Raw genomic sequence first — 23,558 nt, forward strand, 5'->3', positions numbered from 1 at the left:
GGGAGACTGTTGGATAAGGTGTCTAAGTCCATAACTTATTTGGTATATACTTGACCCGACCCGGCATGGTCCATTTGGGTTGCACTTCACCCAAACTGTTTATGGATAATTTTATGAGAATTGTATACTTACGATTTATTAATATATTATAAGTTATAATATATTAATATAAAGTCATGTTATTTAATTAGTTTTAATCTTGAATTATATATGAATTAATTTAGTGATTAAAAGGAAGACTAATTAAATCATGGGCTATTATATTTATATGGTGTGGGCTAATACTCATTTGTTAATGGGCTAAGCTTATATGGAAGTCCATGGATGATCCATGGAGCTTTTAACCCGTGGATCCTTGGAAAGAAAAAGACATGGGTTATTAGGGTTTCACCCTAACCATGCACATTATATAAACAAGCTCATGTTGCATGAAATAAGACCCGAGTGTGTGTGTAATAGTGGTGGCCGATTTCTAAGTGTTAGTATACTCTCTCATACATTTTCCAAGTTTGTGGTGATTTGTGATTTCCATTTGAGGCATTCACATTATTGGTGCTTGGCTCTCAAACTCCAAGGAATCAGCAATCAACAAGAGGTATGTAATTCATCTAGTTCTTTTATGTTTAAAAGTACCCCATGCCATGCTAGATAGGTTATAAACCTTGGAAATTAATATTTTGCATGTACCTTAGACAAACATAGATCCAAGGTTTATTAGGGTTGCATGTACACTTAGGAAGTGTTAGAATGCTCAAAACCCAACATACATCCCTTGGCCAAACACTTTCTAGCTTTCATTAGGGAAATGATTCCAGAGTTTACTCTACGTTTGTCTCCATACACCATAAACGACTCTCTCCCTTGAGGGTTTACTTTTACTATCTTCTTCCTACATAATATCTCGGCGTCATTGGCGCTAAGCCAATCCATTCCTAAAACTATGTCCAATCCATTTAACTCGATAGGCAATAATTCCTCGTGGAACTTATTCCCATCCAAGTCAATGAGGATATTTTTCATACAATAGCTAACAGGTACAAACATGCCACTAGAAATCTTGACTAATAAGGCATTAACTAGTCTATCTACAGGCAAAGCTAGTTTTCTACCAAATTCATTCAATATAATGGAGTAATTGGCTCCAGAATCAAACAAAATTTGGGCAGGCAATTCGTTTACGAGAAAGGTACCTGAAGCGACATCGACTTCTTCTTTTGCAGCTTCGAGGGTCATCTGAAAGGCACTCGCCTTCGGCTTTGGTGGTAGATTGGGCTTTGCTGCATCCTTCCTCTTTGGACAGTCTTTTAAAACATGCCCTACTTCATGGCACTCAAAACATACCCTCTTGTCGGTCGGACACACGTTGGCATAATGCCCAGTCTTTCCACATTTGAAGCAAGTCACCTCCTCACTACATTTCCCAGAGTGCTTTTTCTTGCACTTCTCATACCATTTCACTTCACCTCCTCCTCCTCCAAACTTCTTAGACTTAGAAAATTTGCTTCTCTTGTTGGAACCTGAAGTTCCTTCAAATTTTCTCTTTTCACCAACTTCTGCCCTCTCTAGACCCTTCTCTCTGATCTGAACCTCCACATTATTAGCAGCCCAGATGGCGGCTTTCAAAGTGGTTGCTTATTTTACCATCGGACCAAAGTCCGCTGGTAATCCGAGGGCAAACTTGTTAACCTTAGAGAGTTCAGTTGGAACTAGATAAGGAACAAACTTCAGCTTTTCTGTAAAACTAGCAGCGTATTCAGTAACGCTCATCTTTCCCTTCTTTAAATTCTGGAACTCATTATTAATTTCCAAAAGGTCCTGCTCTGAGCAGTATTGCAATTTCAGTTGTAGCATAAAGTCTTCCCAAGACATCTTACTAGCTTCTCCCTTGGGCATCGAATCAGCTAGTAACTTCCACCAGCTCAACACACCAGACTTTAACAGAGGAATTGCAAGTGCGGTCTTTTGTTTGTCGCTGCACTCACAACTTTCAAACATCGTCTCCATTTCAGAGATCCAATTCATGACTTCCACCGGTGTCGGACTTCCAGATAGACATGGTGGTTTAGATGCCATGAAATCTTTATATTTGCACCCGCGTCCATCAGCTCCTCCATCCTGGTTATTTTGTCTAACTATCGGTGGGTTGGCTTGACCAAGAGTCCCACTGTAGTTCCCTCCTACTGATTGCCCTTCATTCACTACGGGCTGTTCAACAGGTATCGTAGTCTCTTCCCTATGCTGTTGTAGTAATCGCCTTGTCTCCTCCATCTGGCGATCTAACATCATCTGCATCATTGCTTGTAGCCCAGCCATCGTCATTGGCTTAGGTGCAGCTCCTACAACAGGTACTTGCTCAACTACTTGAGGTTGAGGCTGTTGATCCCTGTTTCCGTTTGCATTTGCAACTCCACTACGAGTTCTTGCCATTACAATCTATATACCGAATAAGGCGAATTTAGGTGTTTATCCTTGTTAGACATTTCAATTCCCTTATCACTCCGAAACGTTTATATGTTAGTTCTAATCTCGTAATCGTACGGTTAGAATCCTACACACATAAGGTTTCCAGATCCGGTCGGCAACAGACCATAGATCCGAACAAATAATGGCACACATGGCAAACACATAACATTTAACACATAAGGGCATTTTAGGCATCTTTCCTAAAATAAACTAGTGCTCGTGTCTAAAATATGGTAGACACTCATCTCACAATCAACACTTAGCATTCTAAGTTTAAGTCTAGAAATCCTACAATTTCTTAGTTCGCTTAAACTAATGCTCTGATACCAACTGTGACATCCCCTAATTTCTCGGCCAGAAAAGACCGATTTAATTTATGCTTTTTAAAGTAAAATCAGAGAAATCTTTTTAAAAGATGTTGCGGAATTGGTCCCCAATACAAAATATGATAAAAGTTTGTCAAAACCCTTCTTTAAGAAATATATAATTTCATTTCATATCAAAACCTCGGGATGTCATGTTCCGATACAGATCAAAAGCATAAACAAGACATTATAAGCCTTTTAACAGTTATTTACAACTACTGGCCTATAATCCAAAATCTCTCATCGTCCTCCGACTATGCTCGGGGTCCACTACCTGTAACATAAAAAGCTGAGTGGGTCAGGCTTGGGAGCCTGGTGAGCATATAGGGTTTTCAACCCACAGTAATAATAAACTTATTAAGTTCACCAATCAACAATAACCCTGATTACCCGTTCCCGTTATCCTCACTTTACGTCCCTAAACACTTATCACAAGGGACCTAGCCTAAAGAATATCATCGGGATGGACACTACTGCTAAGGGGTTTCCTCAGCCATACATGTCCTAAAGGCAACCATGAGGGGGATGGAGTACAGCGAATGAACACTCTAGTTCATTAACACCTACAGGTTGCGGACCTGCTAATGTTTCCCACTGGACTGTCTAGAAAGTCCGTGGTCGTCATCACAACTCCGCTAGATGACTGAATCACAAATCACATCGAGGCCTCTCATTACTTTTATTTTATCACACATCACTATCTACCCATGTTCTACCCAACATATTTGTAGATAAAAATACTTATACAGTTTAAAACTTGTATAAAACATCAACTCAACAGTCACTTCAAATAAACAATTAATATATTTACACATAGCACATATTATAAGGTAAATACTTCATATCTATGTGTAAAATGAAAGTGACTATACACTCACATGTTTTGATGAAAATCGGGCAGCAATTCGTTTCCTAAAACGTTCGTTTCTAATAAAACCGGGAGTTTTATTCAGAAACCGGGCTCTGCGAGGGTCGGGCTTCGAAACCGAAAAGATAAATTTTCCGGGCTTCTCGGGCTCTTCGTGGCGTATTCCGGGGGTTATAATCGATACCGTGGCTTTGGGGGATGTTAAGATGAAGAAAATACGAAGAAAGGGGCTTAAAATGGCAAAACTCCAAAAGTAACCGAGAAGGCTCGCATGACCCTTCTATTTATAGGGTCCGAAGTCGGCTTAAGGAGGAGAGGAGTCAACATGCGAGGACACGCGGCAGCAGGGCGAGGGTGCGCAACACATCGCTCGCATGTGTGAAGTCTCGGTGGCAGCCGCTGATTGGACCGAGGTCTAGTCCGAGACTTCGGACGTGGCCTCCTTCTGCGAGACTCGGACATGTGATAGTAGACACACGTCGGATCCTTAATGGACCTCTTCGGATTTGCTCTCCGGTTCAGATGACTCACGAGATCGGATGACTCACGAGATCGGATGACTCAGCAGTATTTCGAACACGTGGCTCGCATGACTCACCAATTTCGTACACGTGGCACGTTCTAAGCGAAGGTGACGTGGCCGAAGCCACCTATGCGAAATTTCTCGGTTTTCGCGCCAAAACTTCTAAAATCCATAACTTTCGCATACGAGCTCCGTTTTTGATGTTCTTTATATGCAAGCGTAGATAAAATTACGCTCTACAACTTTCGTTTAGACTTCGTCGGCTAATTTTGACTTTAATTTTTATATTATTATTTTTAACAGACCGGGACAAGAAATCCGTTAAAAATTCATAACTTCTTAATCCGACGTCCGTTTTCGTCAGACTTTTTACTGTTGAGCTACTAATGACGAGACCTTCGATTCTCGTTTAGGTCATGTCGGCTAAAAATCACTCGATCTAAAATTCGAGTTTTTAGTTGTCTACTGCTAAGCTGAAACTTCGAAAAATCATAACTTCCTCATACGAAGTCAGATTTGGGTGTTCTTTTTATACCTACTCTCGGTTTAACGAACACTACGAGTTTCGTTTAGATCACTAAGGCCAAAAAGTAGTTTATCAAAAACTCACTTTTTACGACATTCGGCCCCGTGCCGGTTTGTCGCGAAACTCCGACAGGTCATAACTTCTTCGTTATAACTCGGATTTTGGCATTCTTTATATATCTGTAATCCTTGTCACGCCCACTACAAGTTTCTTAATAGATATCGGCTTTAAATGAAATTTAATTTTGACACTCGTTTTTATTCTTAATTAATTAAACCCTAATAATTAAGCATAAAACACATAAAAGACATAATATTCATATAATTCCTTTTCATTTCTCCAAAATGAGTCACAAAGGTTAGGCTAGGCTATAATCTCAATATTAATGCCTAGCCTAGAAACACGGGCATTACAATAATTAGCTCAATTGGAATGAAACAGAAAAAGAGTATGTCATCCACGATAGGTTACAAACCTCAAGTCGTGCGCTAGTGATGATCAATTAGGTTTATTCTTGAAACTTTTCAAGACCATTAAGACTCCCACTGACTCTGTGACATATAAGGTTCTCTTGTCAAGAAACATTTCAAGAGTTAGTGTAGCTTCTTATCAAGCTTAACACTTCACACAATTGGTCTTAGTTGGTCTTTGTCTTATCCAAGACATCACAACTTACCAATCTCAAATGTGCAGGAATAAGAACACTTTTTCCAATTCCACATTTGTTGAGTGTTATAAACGTACTAATGACGTGTCACTCAATTCACAATCTTGTAGTATGACTCTAAGATTCGATATTGGAACGAAGTATGATTGACTTCTTGATTTAACCATTTCTACAATTCCCGATTCCTCTTCTTAGACATACAAATGTACTAAGACTCACTTAGAGGATCAATTGAGACATGGTTCTTAATCATTAATACTTTATCATAAAACACAATAAAAGGTACTCTCCCTTCTTCTTAGAACAGAGAAACTTTTATCTTTCTGCCTTCTTGATTCTTCTTATTCGTTCTGCCATTTATTGAAACCTTTTCAATCAACTCAAAATTACACTTAGTCTTATAAGTATAATCATATTTACTAAACTTTAGTAAATCATGACAAATATCTTTATCACTCTTGTGGTGGACTTGATCAACGCACAACCAAGTATACCTGATCCGTAGCCCTTCACTTGACTCTTTGTCAAGGAATTAGTCTAATTTCCAAAATATGAAGTTTCTCATTCATCACGCAATGCATGTTGCATGATTCCAAGTTTCTGTCCAATTGAAACTTGGGCGATAAGAAACTCTCCCTATTTGGTAAATTCTCGACATTTCACAAATAACATAATCAAGAATCACATCCAATTCAACATTGCTAAAATTAGAAATACATAAACATCCATTTTCACATATGCCATTGCAAGGATAAATAAATAGGACGAAATCAAAATTCATTTTATTGCGGAAAAACTTGTCCTTACAATGCAATTCAAATGAAAAACTATGCTATTTCAATTTCTAAGCAATCTATTCTAACTCTAAAGTAGTAGCTCAAAAATCCGATCTTCAAGCAATGCGATCGAAATCCATTTCTTCACGATCAGATTCAGCTTACTTCTTCCCTTAATTTTCCTCTCTTTTCTTCGATCCTACAAAACATCAAAATGTAATCTTATCACATCATGTATTGAAAGTCAAAGAATAGGAACTTATAGAGTTAGTTATTGGATTTTACCTGAAGTAGAGCCATATGTCTTGACTCTCCCATCTCTTAGATCTCTCAGGTAGTTTGGGCAGCTTCGTCTCCAATGCCCCTTCTCTTGGCAATAAAAGCAAATGGACTCCTTTGGTATATAGCAAGGGACAATCTCAGTCTTTTCTGGACTTCCAATGTAGCCAGTGTCCAATGAAGTATGGGAGTTTGATCGACTAATCAAGTTTGCTTGACCAGTGCGCCAAATCATCGCTGATTCAGCAGCAATAAGCAAATAGGTCAAATCATTGAGGGTCACGTCAAGGATCATCATATAGTAAACTCTAACGAACTTACTATATGATTCAGGAAGCGACTGAAGAACCCAGTCAACAGCCAACTCACCTGAAATCTCGACACCCAACATCCTTAACCTGTCAATGTGTGACTTTATCTCCAAGACGTGTGCACACACAGGTTTCCCATTTTCGTGTTTACTTACCAAAAAGGCTTGAGTGAGCTTGAACTTTTCAAGCCTTTGAACTTGTGGGTTAGGGAGAATAATTGGAGGAGGTGGAGGAAGTGAAGCATGACTCTCATTTCCTTGATCGTATCGTGGAACGTCATCTTCATTTGGAAAGCTTGTTCCAAGGGACTTGGGAAGACCATTGTAAGATTTAGACATCCACAAAACGGGAGAAATTCAAGTCAAGTTGCTTAGAATCCTTGATGTAACACCCAAACGAAACATCAAGGCTAGGATCCAACACAATACTCTACAACCTAGAAGAGAGATGTCGTAATCTAGTTGCAGAATATTTGAAGGTAGGTAAATGACGATTTACCAATTTCCACCATGAAAAACGAAAAAAAAATTTAGTTTTAAATGAATTGAAACTCCTAGATCTTTTGAGATTCATTGAAATTTTCAATGGCATGTTTAAATATCGATTATGCCCTTCAAGTTTGCGACTGGGATGCCGAGGATCACAAACAAGGTGTAAATAACCATGCGAATCACATGGTCCACCCAATGCTACTACCACCTAATCAATGTGCCGGTTAGCCACACACGCTCCATTGATCTATGATAAACATCGAGCCACCCTTCGCCACCAATGCCAAACCCAAATTAGTGTGCCAGTTAACCACACACGCTCCACTAACGTTTCGACAAGGGTACAAAGTGTAATTCCATGGATTAGCATACAATTCCACATTTTTGCCTAAAGTAACTAGAATTTGGGAATTTGTAAAGCATGTAGTTACTTTGTACTTCATTATACTTATAATGGAAGGTTTCGTCCTATCCTACCCGTTCGGCTAACGACCCTCCACTAGTCAAGAGTGTGGTGGGTAAGAGTGGATACCCATTCAATCGCCATTTTATAGGCAATTTCCTTAAACACCCCTTATAGACCGGCTTCGTGAATGAGGCCTACTAACGGTAAGACTGACTCTTTACTCATATATATATAATATTAGACTTTTAATGTTACATATATATAGTATAGGGTGTATTTTACACTTTTAAAATACTAGGTGGTCTAATTTAATAAATTATACTTTTAATTTTGATTAAATGTAAACCAAAATTTTATGGATTTATTAACTCTCTTTTAATTATACACTTTAATTAATTAACAAAACCATAAGGGTGTAATTTGAACTTTTCAAAATGCGAGGGTTTTAGAATTTAACATTTCAAAAATCTAACTTTTAATCAACTTTTAAATTCCAAAACTTGAGGGCAAGTTTTGAAACTTTTCAAAACATTTGGGATTAGAATTTAAATATTTCAAAATTAACTTTTAATCAAAAATTTAAATTCCAAAACTTGAGGGGAAGTTTTGAACTTTTCAAAACATTAGGGTTTAACTATTTAAATTTCAAAAACAAAACTATTAAGTCCAAATTTAAACTATAAAACCTAAAGGGTGTAAATTGAAACTTTTCAAACTTACTAGGTCAAATATTTATCTTATAATAATCCTATATTATCCATATTTAACCAAATCCATCAATTTTGATAAGGATAATCATGCCAAACATAAAAAATCGATTTTAGGCAATAAAAACGAGTTTTGGTAATTATCCACATCAAAATCTGACCCAAAATTCGAAAAACCCGGCAATTGAACAGCCAACTCGTCGAGTCCTCTTTGGAACTCGTCGAGTTCAAGCTATTCGTCGAGTTCTAACAGCAACTTGGCGAGTTCATCAGGCAGACAGCAAGAAATTTCAATTTTCAGGTCTTTGGCAGTTCAATTATGCATCTATTCAATAGAAAAACGACCTAGGCTCTGATACCACTGATGGGTTTTGAGCATAACATCAATCCTATGGTGTTCATGCAACCCTAATTGCTTGGATCTAGTTTTTCTACTTTGAACATGCAATAAACTTCCAAGACTTATAAACCCTAGATCTAGCACACAATTAATCAAATTAACATATAAACTAGGGTTTAGATCTTACCTTGATTGTTATGTAGCAATAACAATCAATTCCTTGCTTTGATTTTCTTTAAAAAGCTTAGTGCCTCAAGTGTTGCACCTCTAATAGAGTCACAAACACCACTAAGCAATTGGATGAAGGAGAGAAGAGAGAGGAGGCACCAAAAACGGCTGGAAACTCTAATCCCAGTGTTAGCCATGTTTTTGGGTCTCAAGGGTTCTTTAAATAGGTAGGCAATTAGGGTTATCTAACAAGGAAACCCTAATTTGACTGCTTAAGCCCTAAGCAGCCCATGGACCCCTTCTGGAACATGCCTTGGACGATTTCTAATGGTCTTCCCCATAGAATTCGTCCAACCTATTATTCCAAGGTGATCCATAGCCCAATTGCAATTATCCTATAATTACAATTCCAGTCCCCCAAGTTTAATTAATCTCTTTTAGCCACATAATTAATTCTTTATTAATTCTTGACTAATATTAATTAACCAATATGATTTCTCCTTTAATATATTATTCTCATAATATATTAATAAATCATAATTAAACCTTTCTCTCCTTAATTCATCCTACATATTGCTATGGTGAAGGCAACCCAAAAGGACCATGCTCATAATCGGGTCAAGTACATACCAAAATAGTTATGGACTTAGACACTAATCCAACAGATACAAGTTAAAACACCAAAACATATTTGAAACTTAACTTGACAGCTTACAACAGAAAAGTTGTGACCTGTTCACGAACTGTTTTACCCAACTTAAACTTAATATTTTTCAGAACTATTTAATATTCAAATAGTTCAGGTTTATATCTTTAAAATTACTACTTGCACATCTCCATACGATGTTTGTACAATTTATGGTGATTTTTACAAAACTGCCTATCACTGCAGCAACAAAATCGGACCAGGTTGTGAAGATGAACATTTTCACACTGGTTTGAGACCACCAAAAATTATAGGAAACTTTACGAACATAGTAGACTCTTTTTCAAAACTCTCAGAGTTTACGAATTCAGTTTTCGACTTACGATAATGTTTCTATAAATACTCTAAAACAGTGACAGTTAAGGATAAAACTGTCAAAACAAGTTTAAGAGTTATTCACACCTTGTAACATGTTGAGCAAGGTGTGTAAGATATTATACTTAGTATTTTCAATGTCATTTTATTGAAATACAAAGTCATGCATAACAAGGTTTCATTTAAAACATAAAACACTCTTGATAAACTATAATAGGTATAGTTTGAACGCTTCGTTTAACAAAGAATCAGTAACAAAATCGATTTACAAACGGGTATTTCATTACAAACTACGCAAACTTGTTAATGATTAATTTGTGAGACATATACCTTCAGGGTACTCTTAAGTACCACAGAAAAGTCCTGTAGTTATAATCAGAATCTCTTGGAGGGAGAGCGTGATAGTTGTGTATAGATCGATATTGGGTCTGACAAACCCACACCTAAGCTGCTTGTAACAGCTAGACCGGCAGGTCTGGGGTGACAAATGTCATAACATTCCGACACCTGAAGAACGTCGAGTACGAGGCCTTCGAGTTTTAGCATGGTTATAACAACTCACATGGGGAATTAACAAAACCCACAGTTCACGGGGATTTAAGGATTCCACAAAAAGGAGTTTCATTTAAATATAAAACCACACATAAGTACGACGATTTACTTACATATACTAAGTCTTGGTTCAGTTAAGACTACAACAAACCTTTTAGAAAATATTGGATTTTCTGGAAACAAACTTGTAACAAACTTTAAGGAACAACATTCATTTTTCATTCATAAATTGCTTATGAACTCACCAGCTTTAATGATGACACTCTTTCAAAAACAACTTGTATTCTCAGGTATTTTGTAATACAGGTAACTACAAGATTTCTGAAGGCAAGACGCTAAGGCGCATATTTCTTTTGAACTATTTTGACATCATATGTAATTTATTTGGAAACATGTATTTTTGCAACGATGTAACCTTTTAAATTATATTTATGATGGTTGTGTTTACTTTCTTCACTATGGTTATGATACTGAGCATGACGTCCTCCGCCCCCGAACGTTTCCGCCGTTCCGGTTTGGGGGTGTGACACGCAGCGGATGAGGATATGAAGAAGATGAGGTATCATGACATGTTGAGAGATGACATCAAAGAGTTTGTGAGATTTTTGGGGTTCAAAACCCTGGATGATATGATTAAGAGGGCCCGTGAACGGGAGATTGAGCAAGAGCTTCGGTCGAAGCGCAAGTCAGAGCAGGTGCAGTCTGCCATGTGCCAAGCTAAGAAGCCCAAGGTTTCTGATTCGCATTCTAGGGGACAGTAGGGCCTAGGCCGTTCCATCATGTATGAAAAGAAGCAAAGTGGGCGTGTCGTTCAGCGGGTGCGGGCTGTTACAGGTGTGGGCAAACTGGTCATATGAGTAGGGATTTCCTCCGGAGCGCGTTGATCTGCTTCCATTGCAATCAGACCAACCATAAAAAGGCTGATTGTCCGAGATTGTCAGGAGGAGTTGTGGCAGTGCCTAGGCCAGCCACATTGAGGATTACTGATGGCTGCCATGGCAATGCGGAGGCTCCTGTAGTGAAGAGCAGGTCATTTCAGCTGACCACCGATGAGGCCCGTGCAACACCGGATGTGGTTACTAGTATTTATTTATCTCTACCTTTTATTGCATTCCTTGTTTATGCTTATAATTACTTTGATCTTGTATAGGTGCCTTTTTGGTCAATGGTGTGACCGCTCATGTTCTGTTTCATTCGGGTGCTACCCCATCCTTTGTATCTCTTGCACTTAGCAAGAAGTTTTGCGATGCTCCCTGGACTTTGGATTTTCCTCTAGAGGTTGAGATTGTGGATGATCGTACTATGAGTGGTTTGCGGGTTCATCGCGGATGTGTCCCGGATCTGTTTAGTGAGAGATACTCTATTGACTTTGTGTCGATTCCCTTGAGAGGATCGAAGGTTATTATTAAGATGGATTGGTTAGGCCCCAATAGGGTCATGATTGATTGTGAGCGGCAGTTAGTGAGAGTTCGAACCCCAAGTGGGGGAGAACTAGATATTCCTGGCGAGAGAGCTTTGCATGGACCGACTCTTTGTTCACCTGTGATTGCCAGGAGATATCTTCAGCATGGTTGGTATGGGTTCCTAGCTTATGTTACAGACACTAGAGTTGAGGGTACGACTGGGTTGAGTGGAGTGCCCATTGTTTGGGATTTCCTCGATGTGTTTCCTGAGGACTTACCAGGAGTGCCTCCCGAGAAGCAGGTTGAGTTTCAGATTGATCTGATTCTTGGTGCGGCTTCGATAGCCAAGGCATCGTATCACATGGCACCCTCAGAGATGCATGAGTTGTAAATGCAGCTTCAGGAACTGCTAGACAAGGGTTTTATTCATCTGAGCAGCTCTCCGTGGGGAGCACCAATTTTGTTTGTGAAGAAGGACAGTTCACACAGGATGTGTATTGATTACCGAGAGTTGAATAAGCTAACGGTGAAGAACCGTTGCCCACTTCTAAGGATTGACGACTTATTTGATCAGCTTCATGGTGCATCTTGGTTTTCCAAGATTGATTTGTGATTGGGGTACCTTCAGATGAGGTTCGGAGATGATGATGTATAGAAGACAACCTTCAGGACTCGTTATGGTCATTATGAGTTCGTGGTGATGCCCTTCGGGCTCACCAATGCACCGACAACGTTCATGGATCTCATGAACTAAGTCTAGAGACCGATGCTAGATCGGTATGTGATTGTATTCATTGAGGATATCATGGTCTACTCCAAGACCAAGGAGTAGCACGAGGAGCACTTGAGAGAGGTGTTGGAGACCCTGAGGATGGAGATGCTTTACGCCAAATTCTCTAAATGTGAGTTCTGGTTGCGCGAGGTGCAGTTCCTTGGGCACATCGTCAACCAGAAGGGTATCTTGGTTGATCCAGCCAAGATCGAGGACGTGATGCGGTGGGAGGTTCCGAGAACCGCATTTGAGATCCGGAGTTTCTTAGGCTTTGCAGGGTATTATCAGAGATTTATCTAGGACTTCTTTAAGATTGCAGTGCCTTTGACCCGTTTGACAAAGAAGAATGTTACCTTTCGATGGGGGTCGGATCAGCAATTGGCTTTTGAGAATATGAGGCAGAGATTATGTGAAGCCCCCATTCTCGTGCTTCCTGAGGGTTTGAATGATTTTGTGGTTTATTGTGACGCCTCTAATTCGGGTTTGGGAGTCGTTCGTATGCAGAGGGGTCACGTGATTGCTTATGCTTTGAGGCAGTTGAAGTATCATGAGGCAAACTACCCTACACATGATTTGGAGTTGGGGGTCATGGTTTTTTCCATCAAGATTTGGAGACACTATCTGTATGGGTTCGGTGTACTATCTACACTGACCACAAGAGTCTAAGGTACTTGATGGACCAGCCGAATCTGAATATGCGATAGAGGACATGGTTGGACGTGGTAAAGGATTATGATTGTGAGATCCTGTACCACCTTGGGAAGGCCAATGTGGTTGCCGATGCCTTCAGCTGCAAGGCGGTGAGTTCTTCTATAGGAGATATGTGCTTGAGGATGGTTGTCACATCGCCTTTTTTAGATTTGATCAAGGAAGCTCTGGTAGAGGGATTGAAAAAGGAGAATTGGAAGGCTGAGCAGATCAGGGGACAATTTCCCTTATTTCTCAGGGACAGTCGAGGATTTTTAACTCAGTGTGGTAGAGTTTGGGTTCTAGCATCAGGTGAGGTGAGACAGACAGTTCCGGAGGAGGCACATAAGTCAAAGTTTTCTATCCATTCGGGGGCCACGAAGATGTATAGGGATCTGAGATTGAGCTATTGGTGCCCTGTATGAAGAGGGAGATAGTCTGGTTTGTCGAGCGATGCTTGACTTGCAGGAAAGTCAAGGCCGAGCACCAGTGACCCCATGGTAAGATGCAGCCCTTACCCATTCTCATGTGGAAGTGAGCGGAGATTACTATAGATTTCATCAAAAAATTGCCGAGGACGGAACGTGGTGGTGATTCTATATGGGTCATTGTTGACAGACTGACCAAGAGTGCGCATTTCATACCAACATCTGAGAGCATATCTACTGAGAAGTTAGCCGACATCTATGTTCAGGAGGTGGTATGTGACATCCCCAATTTCACTGCCAGAAAAGACCGATTTGTTTATGCTTTGTTTAATAAATCAGAGTGATCGTTTAAAGAAAACGGTTGCGGAATTTGTTCCCAAAACAAGATATGATAATAACTTATCAAAACATTTCTCAAAGAGAATGTATTTTTATTTAATAATAAAACCTCGGGATGTCATGTTCCGATACAGACACATAATCATAAACATATCATACATTCATTTAAACTAGTGATTTACATCTCTTTTAATCTCTCAGTGAAATGGGTCTTCGCATCGATACCTGTGATACAAAGAAAACTGAGTGGGTCAGGCTTGGGAGCCTGGTGAGCATATAGGGTTTTCAACCCACAATAATACATTTATTATATTCAATCATCAAACAATCAACCCAAACACCCATCCCCATATCTCATTTATTTCTTAAGGGTTTACCCTAAGAATCAACTATCCTTCATCCATTCATTCCTAAGGATTTATCTAAGGAATTGGCACGAAGTCCATTGCTGCCAAAGTTTATCTATCAGGTACTAAGTCCATAGTTACCAACATTTATCTTTCAGGTACTAAATCCATAGCTATCAGGCGCTAACTCCATAGTCACCAAGGTTCACTTAACAGTAGGCGCTAACTCCATAGTCACCAAGGTTTATACAATAGGCGCTAACTCCATAGTCACCAAGGTTTACTTAACAGTAGGCGCTAACTCCATCGTCACCAAGGTTTATACAATAGGCGCTAACTCCATAGTCACCAAGGTTTACTTAACAGTAGGCGCTAACTCCATAGTCACCAAGGTTTATATAATAGGCGCTAACTCCATAGTCACAAAGGTTTACTTAACAGTAGGCGCTAACTCCATAGTCACCAAGGTTTACTTAACAGTAGGCGCTAACTCCATAGTCACCAAGGTTTACTTAATAGGCACGAAGTCACATCGTCGCCAAGGTTAAAATAACAGGCACTAAGTCCATAGCTGCCAAGGTTTATCTAATAGGCACTACGTCTCATAGTCACCAGGGTTTATATAATACCATCTCTCATCACACACCAACTATTCCATCTACCCATGTTCTACCCAACATATTTGTAGATATAAAATACATATACAGTTTAACTTATTTAAAAACTATATAAAACATCCATTCCACACTCATCTCAAATAAACAACAATATATAAACACATAGCACGTATTTCTTAGAAAATACTTCATATTTATGTGTTAGAAGAAAGTAACTACACACTCACTTGATTAGAAGATGACCGGACAACACTACGGCTCTAAGAGTAGTATTCTTCGGTGAAACCGGGATCACTTCATACACCGGACTTCTCGCGGGCAGAGCTTCGGCTCGGAAACTCTTTTCTTCTCGGGATCTTCGGGCTTCGGGACTTGCTTCGGGTCTCGGGATGATACCGGGGCTTCGGGGGTACTTCTTTGCACGTAAATCGAGGTAGTATAGGTGAGAGAAGGGTGGATTAGCAACTTTGGCCGGCTGCCCATTCAAATCTATTTATAGGGCAAATTTCTCATTTTGCACGTCGTGGGCACTGTTTCCACGTCGTGGGCTTGATCGTCACTGCATGTGTCATCACAAGTTGGGTCTGGCAGACTCCAGGAGGCGTCAGAAAACATGCCACGTCGTGGGCACTGTTTCCACGTCGTGGTCACTGACACAGCTTTAGGGTTCGCGCCCCAAACTTCAGAAATTCATAACTTTCGCATACGAACTTCGTTTTCGACGTTCTTTATATCGACGTGTAGGTGAGATTATGCTCTACAACTCTCGTTTAGACTCCGTTGGCTAATTTGGACTTTATTTTTAATATATTATAAATATATTACTTTTATATTATTTTTAGTAGGCCGGGACAGGAAAACTCCATTAGAAATTCATAACTTCTTCATCTGACGTCCGTTTTCGTCTGTCTTTTTACCGTTGGACTACTATCGATGAGATCTTCAATTCTCATTTAGATTGCTAAGGCTAAATATCGCTCTAACATAAATTCACTATTTACGTCGCGCTGTGTCGTGCCGGTTCTGTCACGAAACTTCGACAGGTCATAACTTCTTCGTTATAACTCGGATTTCGGCATTCTTTATATGCACGGAAACCTTGCGACATATACTACAACTTATTTAAGATTAATCCTTCTAAATAATCTTCCATCAAAAAGTCATTTTTGATGGTTATCGTCTCTAAATTGACTAGCCCGGATCTACGGGCGTTACAATTATCTCCCCCTTAGGATGATTACGTCCCGGAATCATCAACGAAATAGGGCTTGCATAATGATTCCACACGTTATCTTTTCATCCTAGGTAATAACCGTAACTTTCTATGTTTCCTCGAAAGAGTATCTAACTCTAGGGCTTCTTGACTGCAGACGATGCTCAATCTTGCATCTGCTTTTCGTACTATGTTGGACTTTCAATCATAGCCTTCAAGTTACAAAATAAATCCTTTTTGAGGACTCCTTCTTCTTCTTAGGATAAGTACTTTCCTTTATCCATTGTAACAGATCGATGGGTCATGCTCTAATGATCTCTCATCGTATGATGCAACGCTTAGACTCAAGTCTCCTAGAGTCAAATTCCAGAATGGAATATACCTTCCTTCATATTCTAATGTGATATAATCACATTTTAGCATGTAGCATTTCTAGCTACTAATTTCTCTAACAACGAGCGCGATGCTATTGATCACATTGATTTCAATCTTCTGTCTTAAGTCAGATGTTACATCGAACTTAGTTCTCTGAACCACATAACAAACTCATCGTAGTCGGACTCAATTTGATATGACCACTAGGGTCGGAATAACAACCATCTTACTAGTCATTACCGAAACAATGGTTACGACATACTTGAATAGAAATGAACTCAATTACAAGCTTTTTGGTAACCTTGTGACTTTCCCTGATCCAAGCGTGAGTCCTGTGCTTCCAGTAGTATAGATCTCTACTACTATTCACACCTACTCATACTCGTCCCAAGTATTGTCTCGCAGTCGCCAAGTCCTAAAATCACAAAACAATTGAACACATACGAATGTGTCCAATTAATCATAAAAATTTTCCTAGACTCTACTAGGACTTCTTCCATGCGCATCTTCACTCATCAATTCTACTTCAACTCGGTTGGTGATGGAAATTCCAGACTCTACTAGGACTTCTTCCATGCGCATCTTCACTCATCAAGAATTACACCAATCGTTCCATCATCCTGCCAATCGAAGGCGTACTTCAGACGTACCGTACTCCTCTAAACGTTTCGTTATTTTATCAGACATATTCTAAAGGCAAGATACCACTCTTACGATATCTTCCGATAGGTGTCATTCACTATCATAAGCCTTTCATTTCCTCCATTTACTCAATTCTCTACGAGTCTCCACCATAACGTTTTGTACACCCAAGCAGACGTTCGGTGTACCGGCCGAGAATTTAAGATAAGAAAGCTTTATTTACGATAGACGTATAAATATCCTTATCTCTCCGAAACGTTTACATGCTAGTTCTAATACTGTAATCCTATGCTTAGAATCCTAAACACATAAGCTTTCAGATCCGGTTGGCAAAAAACCATAGATCCGAACAAATAATATCATATATGGCAACATATAACATTTAGCACATAAAGCATTTAGGCAATTTTCCTAAAATAAACTAGTGCTTGTGTCTAAAATATAACAGACACTATCTCAAAATCTTCACTTAGCATTCTAAGTTTAAGTCTAGAAATCCTACAAATTCCTAGTTCGCTTAAACTAATGTTCTGATACCAACTGTGACATCCCCAATTTCACGGCCAGAAAAGACCGATTTGTTTATGCTTTGTTTTATAAATCAGAGTGATCGTTTAAAGAAAATGGATGCAGAATTTGTTCCCAAAACAAGATATGATAATAACTTATCAAAACATTTCTCAAAGAGAATGTATTTTTATTTAATAATAAAACCTCGGGATTTCATGTTCCGATACAGACACATAAGCATAAACATATCATACATTCATTTACACTAGTGATTTACATCTCCTTTAATCTCTCAGTGAAATGGGTCTTCGCATCGATACCTGTGATACAAAGAAAACTGAGTGGGTCAGGCTTGGGAGCCTGGTGAGCATATAGGGTTTTCAACCCACAATAATACATTTATTATATTCAATCATCAAACAATCAACCCAAACACCCATCCCCATATCTCCTTTGTTTCTTAAGGGTTTACACTAAGAATCAACTATCCTTCATCCATTCATTCCTAAGGATTTATCTAAGGAATGGGCACGAAGTCCATTGCTGCCAAAGTTTATCTATCAGGTACTAAGTCCATAGTTACCAACATTTATCTCTCAGGTACTAAATCCATAGCTATCAGGCGCTAACTCTATCGTCACCAAGGTTCACTTAACAGTAGGCGCTAACTCCATAGTCACCAAGGTTTATACAATAGGCGCTAACTCCATAGTCACCAAGGTTTACTTAACAATAGGCGCTAACTCCATCGTCACCAAGGTTTATACAATAGGCACTAACTCCATAGTCACCAAGGTTTACTTAACAGTAGGCGCTAACTCCATAGTCACCAAGGTTTATACAATAGGCGCTAACTCCATAGTCACCAAGGTTTACTTAACAGTAGGTGCTAACTCCATAGTCACCAAGGTTTACTTAACAGTAGGCGCTAACTCCATAGTCACCAAGGTTTACTTAATAGGCACGAAGTCACATCGTCGCCAAGGTTTATACAATAGGCACTAAGTCCATAGCTGCCAAGGTTTATCTAATAGGCACTACGTCTCATAGTCACCAGGGTTTATCTAATACCATCTCTCCTCACACACCAACTATTCTATCTACCCATGTTCTACCCAACATATTTGTAGATATAAGATACATATACAGTTTAACTCATTTAAAAACTATATAAAACATCCATTCCACACTCATCTCAAATAAACAACAATATATAAACACATAGCACGTATTTCATAGAAAATACTTCATATTTATGTGTTAGAAGAAAGTAACTACACACTCACTTGATTAGAAGATGATCAGACAGCACTACGGCTCTAAGAGTAGTATTCTTCGGTGAAACCGGGATCACTTCATACACCAGACTTCTCGCGGGCTTCGGCTCGGAAACTCTTTTCTTCTCGGGATCTTCGGGCTTCGGGACTTGCTTCGGGTCTCGGGATGATACCGGCGCTTCGGGGGTACTTCTTTGCACGTAAATCGAGGTAGTATGGGTGAGAGAATGGTGGATTAGCAACTTTGGCCGACCGCCCCTTCAAATCTATTTATAGGGCAAATTTCTCATTTTCCACGTCGTGGGCACTATTTCCATGTCGTGGGCTTGGTCGTCACTGCATGCGTCATCACAAGTTGGGTCTGGCAGACTCCAGGAGGCGTCAGAAAACATGCCACGTCGTGGGCACTGTTTCCACGTCGTGGTCACTGACACAGCTTTGGGGTTCGCGCCCCGAACTTCAGAAATTCATAACTTTCGCATACGAACTCCGTTTTCGACGTTCTTTATATCGACGGGTAGGTGAGATTATGCTCTACAACTCTCGTTTAGACTCCATTGGCTAATTTTGACTTTATTTTTATTATATTATAAATATATTACTTTTATATTATTTTTAGTAGGCCGGGACAGGAAAACTCCATTAGAAATTCATAACTTCTTCATCCGACGTCCGTTTCTGTCTGTCTTTTTACTGTTGGACTACTATCGATGAGATATTCAATTCTCATTTAGATTGCTAAGGCCAAATATCACTCTAATGCAAATTCACTATTTACGTCGCGCTGTGTCGTGCCGGTTCTGTCGCAAAACTTCGACAGGTCATAACTTCTTCGTTATAACTCGGATTTCGGCATTCTTTATATGCACGGAAACCTTGTGACATATACTACAACTTATTTAAGATTAATCCTTCTAAATAATCTTCAATCAAAAATTCATTTTTGATGCTTATCGTCTCTAAATTGACTTGCCCGGATTTAAGGGCGTTATATGGTAGTTCGACAAGGGGTACCAGTTTCTGACTCGGGTGTTCGTTTCACCTCCAGGTTTTGGAGAAGTTTCTTAAGGATTTGGGAACTCACCTGCATTTTAGTACAACATACCATCCACAGACTGACGGCCAAAGAGAGCGGATGATTCAGACGCTCGAAGATATGTTCTGGGCTTGTGTACTAGATTTTGGAGGGAGTTGGGATACTTACCTCCCACTGCATATTTCTTCTACAACAACAATTATCTTTCCAGTATCGACCGACCGACATTTGAGATGTTGTATGGAAGAAGGTGCAGGACCCCGGTTAGTTGGGGGGAGGTTGGGTATCGAGTCATGGGGAGCATAGAGGTTGTACTCAAGACTACTGAGTTGATACAGTAGGTTCACGATAGGTTGCGGGTCACACAAATCCGGCAGAAGAGTTATGCAGATCGGCGACGTTCGGACCTCGAGTTTCAGGTGGGAGACACCTTGGAAAGATGTCATCCGATTTCGGAAGCGGGCAAGCTGGGACCTAGATTCATTGGGCCTTTCAGGATTTCGGCCCGGCTGGGCAAGGCTGCATACCGGCTGGATTTGCCCGATGAGCTCAGTCAGATCTATAACATCTTCCATGTTTCTCAGCTTCGGAAATGTGTCGCCGATGAGTCCACAGTTGTTCCTCTGGATGATATTCAGGTTGATGATCGCCTAAATTATGTGGAGAGACCAGTGGCGATCTTAGATCGGAAGACGAAGGCTCTGCACAACAAAGAAGTGTCACTGGTCAAGGTCCAGTGGCACCATCGAAAGGGTTATGAATGGATGTGGGAGCCTGAGGTGGAGATGTGAGAGCACTACCCAGATTTATTCGTGGTGGTAGATTTCGAGGACAATGTCTAGTTCAAGTGGGGGAGAGTTGTAACATCTAATTTTTAGGTATTCGCTTTTAACCCGTGGGTTTTGTTTTGTTTGGAAGAATAGTCCCTAATGGCATTTTCATAAAATTCGGATGCAGCTTAGTATACAGGGTGTACACCTTCATACGTTGGGAGTACTGAGTTCCAAGCTGAGCGTACCCTAGTACAAACGGCTTACGCAGCCAGGGTGCAAACCCTAAATTTTAGAGTTTGGACATATTTAAGCACCTTTATGGACTCATGCGCCCTCTCATCTTCAATCCCCTTCCTCATTTCGAAAACCTAAAGTGTGTGAGTGCATTGTGAAGCTTGAAGAGCCCTTTTTGGTGTCATTCTGGAGCCTTGGAGTAGAAGGAAGAACCTTGAGGTTGTGGTATTTCACTCAAGGCTTTAGAGCCAACATTTTCTCTTCATTGTGCATCTTGTGGAGGTAAAAAGCTTCAATCTTGGTATATGTTTCTTATGAATCTAGTTCTAGCCCAAAGTTGTCACCTTTTTGTCCCAAACTTGATCCGTGTGAGTAGGAGGTACTCTAAGACGTTTAAGTTGTCCTTTTAGAGGTTTTAAGGGGCGTTAGGTCAGAAAAATGTGCTTTTGGTCACTCGTTTCTCCCCATACATGTGCTAAAGTGTCTTAATAAGTTAAGAATTTAGAGTTTTTGGAGATAAGGTATTAATAGCCATGCTAAACCATAAAGTTGGAAACTTTATGGTTAAGGACATCGTTTTGAGCCTACATCTGGACTTTAGACGTAAATTCTTAACGAATAAGCACTTAATGGCTTAAGTGGAGATCAACCATGTATACTGGGGGTACACTGCACGTACGTGGTCAGCTCCGTGATCCCTATTTAACCATGCAGTACGCCTCGCCTCCTACGCCCAGTATACTCACTGAGTCTGCTCGGTTGACTCAGTTGACTTTGACCTGGATTTTGACTAGGGTTTGACCTAGGGGTATTTTAGGTATTTGAGTGGTAGTCTGAGTTTTGGTCACTGTTATTCATAAAGGTGACCAGTAGCATGAGTTTCAGAGCAGCATGTCCTTTCAGCTTTTCGTCTGTCTGTGAGGTGAGTCTTCTTACCAACTTAAGTGGGCCGAAGGCACCAAGGCCGACCGACTGTATTGTACGAATAAAATTTTATGTTTTTGTATGATTTTTTATGATGTAACTGTATGATTTATGTATTGAGCTAATTTGGGCACGGAGTCATTATGGACTCGGGGTTGATACGGACCCGGGGGTTGGTTCCGACCTGACACAGCTACTTGCTGTTATTTTGGGTTGACACGGACCCGGGGGTTGATACGAACCTGACATAGCCACGTCCTGTTATATTATATATATATATATATATATATATATATATATATATATATATATATATATATATATATATATATATATATATGTTCTATGTGGTACTTTGGGAAGCTCACTAGGCTTGTGCTTACAGTTTGTTTGTGGTTTCAGGTACATCCGGTACAAAAGGGAAGGGCCCGACCTGATCTCTTTGAATCCACCTGTGTGATGTATTTTCCTTATGATTTTGATGTGTACTCTGATAATAACTCTTATTTGACATACGCTGGTTGGTTTCTTATGAATACTTGATGGTTTTCGATTAAAATAAAAATGAAAAAATTTTATCACTATTTTGGGACGTTACATATACTCCTTGAACACTTATTTGCATTAAAGTTTCCAACTCACATGTAGATTTTACAAATATCTCCTATTATGGAAAATTTTCCATATTCCCATATGACCATCATTCTGACCAAGAACCATCTCAATCCAAAACGTGTCACTATGATCCGTCCTGTTAATAACATACTCCCATTATCCACAAACAACCAATTATTTGCTAAAACCTTAGAATGTTCTTGACAATAGTTTAACAACTTCAGTCACATGCAATTCTAATGTTTTTCATTCTATGGTAAAATCATTTGAAAAAAATAGGAATATTGAATATTAAAGTATATGTGATCGGTCCTATATTCGAAGCATATGGGACTCGACTCATTATTAAGAGGGTCTAATATCTGTTCAACTTCTTGCTATAATATTTCCATATATATATATATATATATATATATATATATATATATATATATATATATACTATCCAATGTCGAAACATTTTGACATGCTATTAATATATGACTTTGACTAAGTTCTATTAAACTAATCTAAACATTTAGATTTGTAATGAAATATGAGTTCCCTCTCCCTTATGTCCACTTATAGCGCAACAGTTCCCAGATTTTGCAACTTGCAAATTAGAGACATTGTTCCCTACGAACAATATTGTCAACATGCAATATCAGCATAACAATTATGCTCTCACTAGCTTTGACATGTACTCAGAAATAAACTTGACTTCTACAAATCAACACCATTTGACTTTCTCATGGAAGTGCATATTCCAATTTCACGACGCTTCATAAAGCCTCTAATTATGCTTCTTAAGCTTATGCACTTTATTTGTACAGTGTATTTGTCCAAACCCTTTCAAGACGTGATAAACATATCTCTTGAAGGTTTAAACAATTCATTGCCATTTCTCATAATTCGAAATATGAA

This window comes from Lactuca virosa, chromosome 2, assembly GCF_052849685.1.
Source record: "Lactuca virosa cultivar CGN04683 chromosome 2, Lactuca_virosa_CGN04683_v6, whole genome shotgun sequence".
NCBI classification, from domain to species: domain Eukaryota; kingdom Viridiplantae; phylum Streptophyta; class Magnoliopsida; order Asterales; family Asteraceae; genus Lactuca; species Lactuca virosa.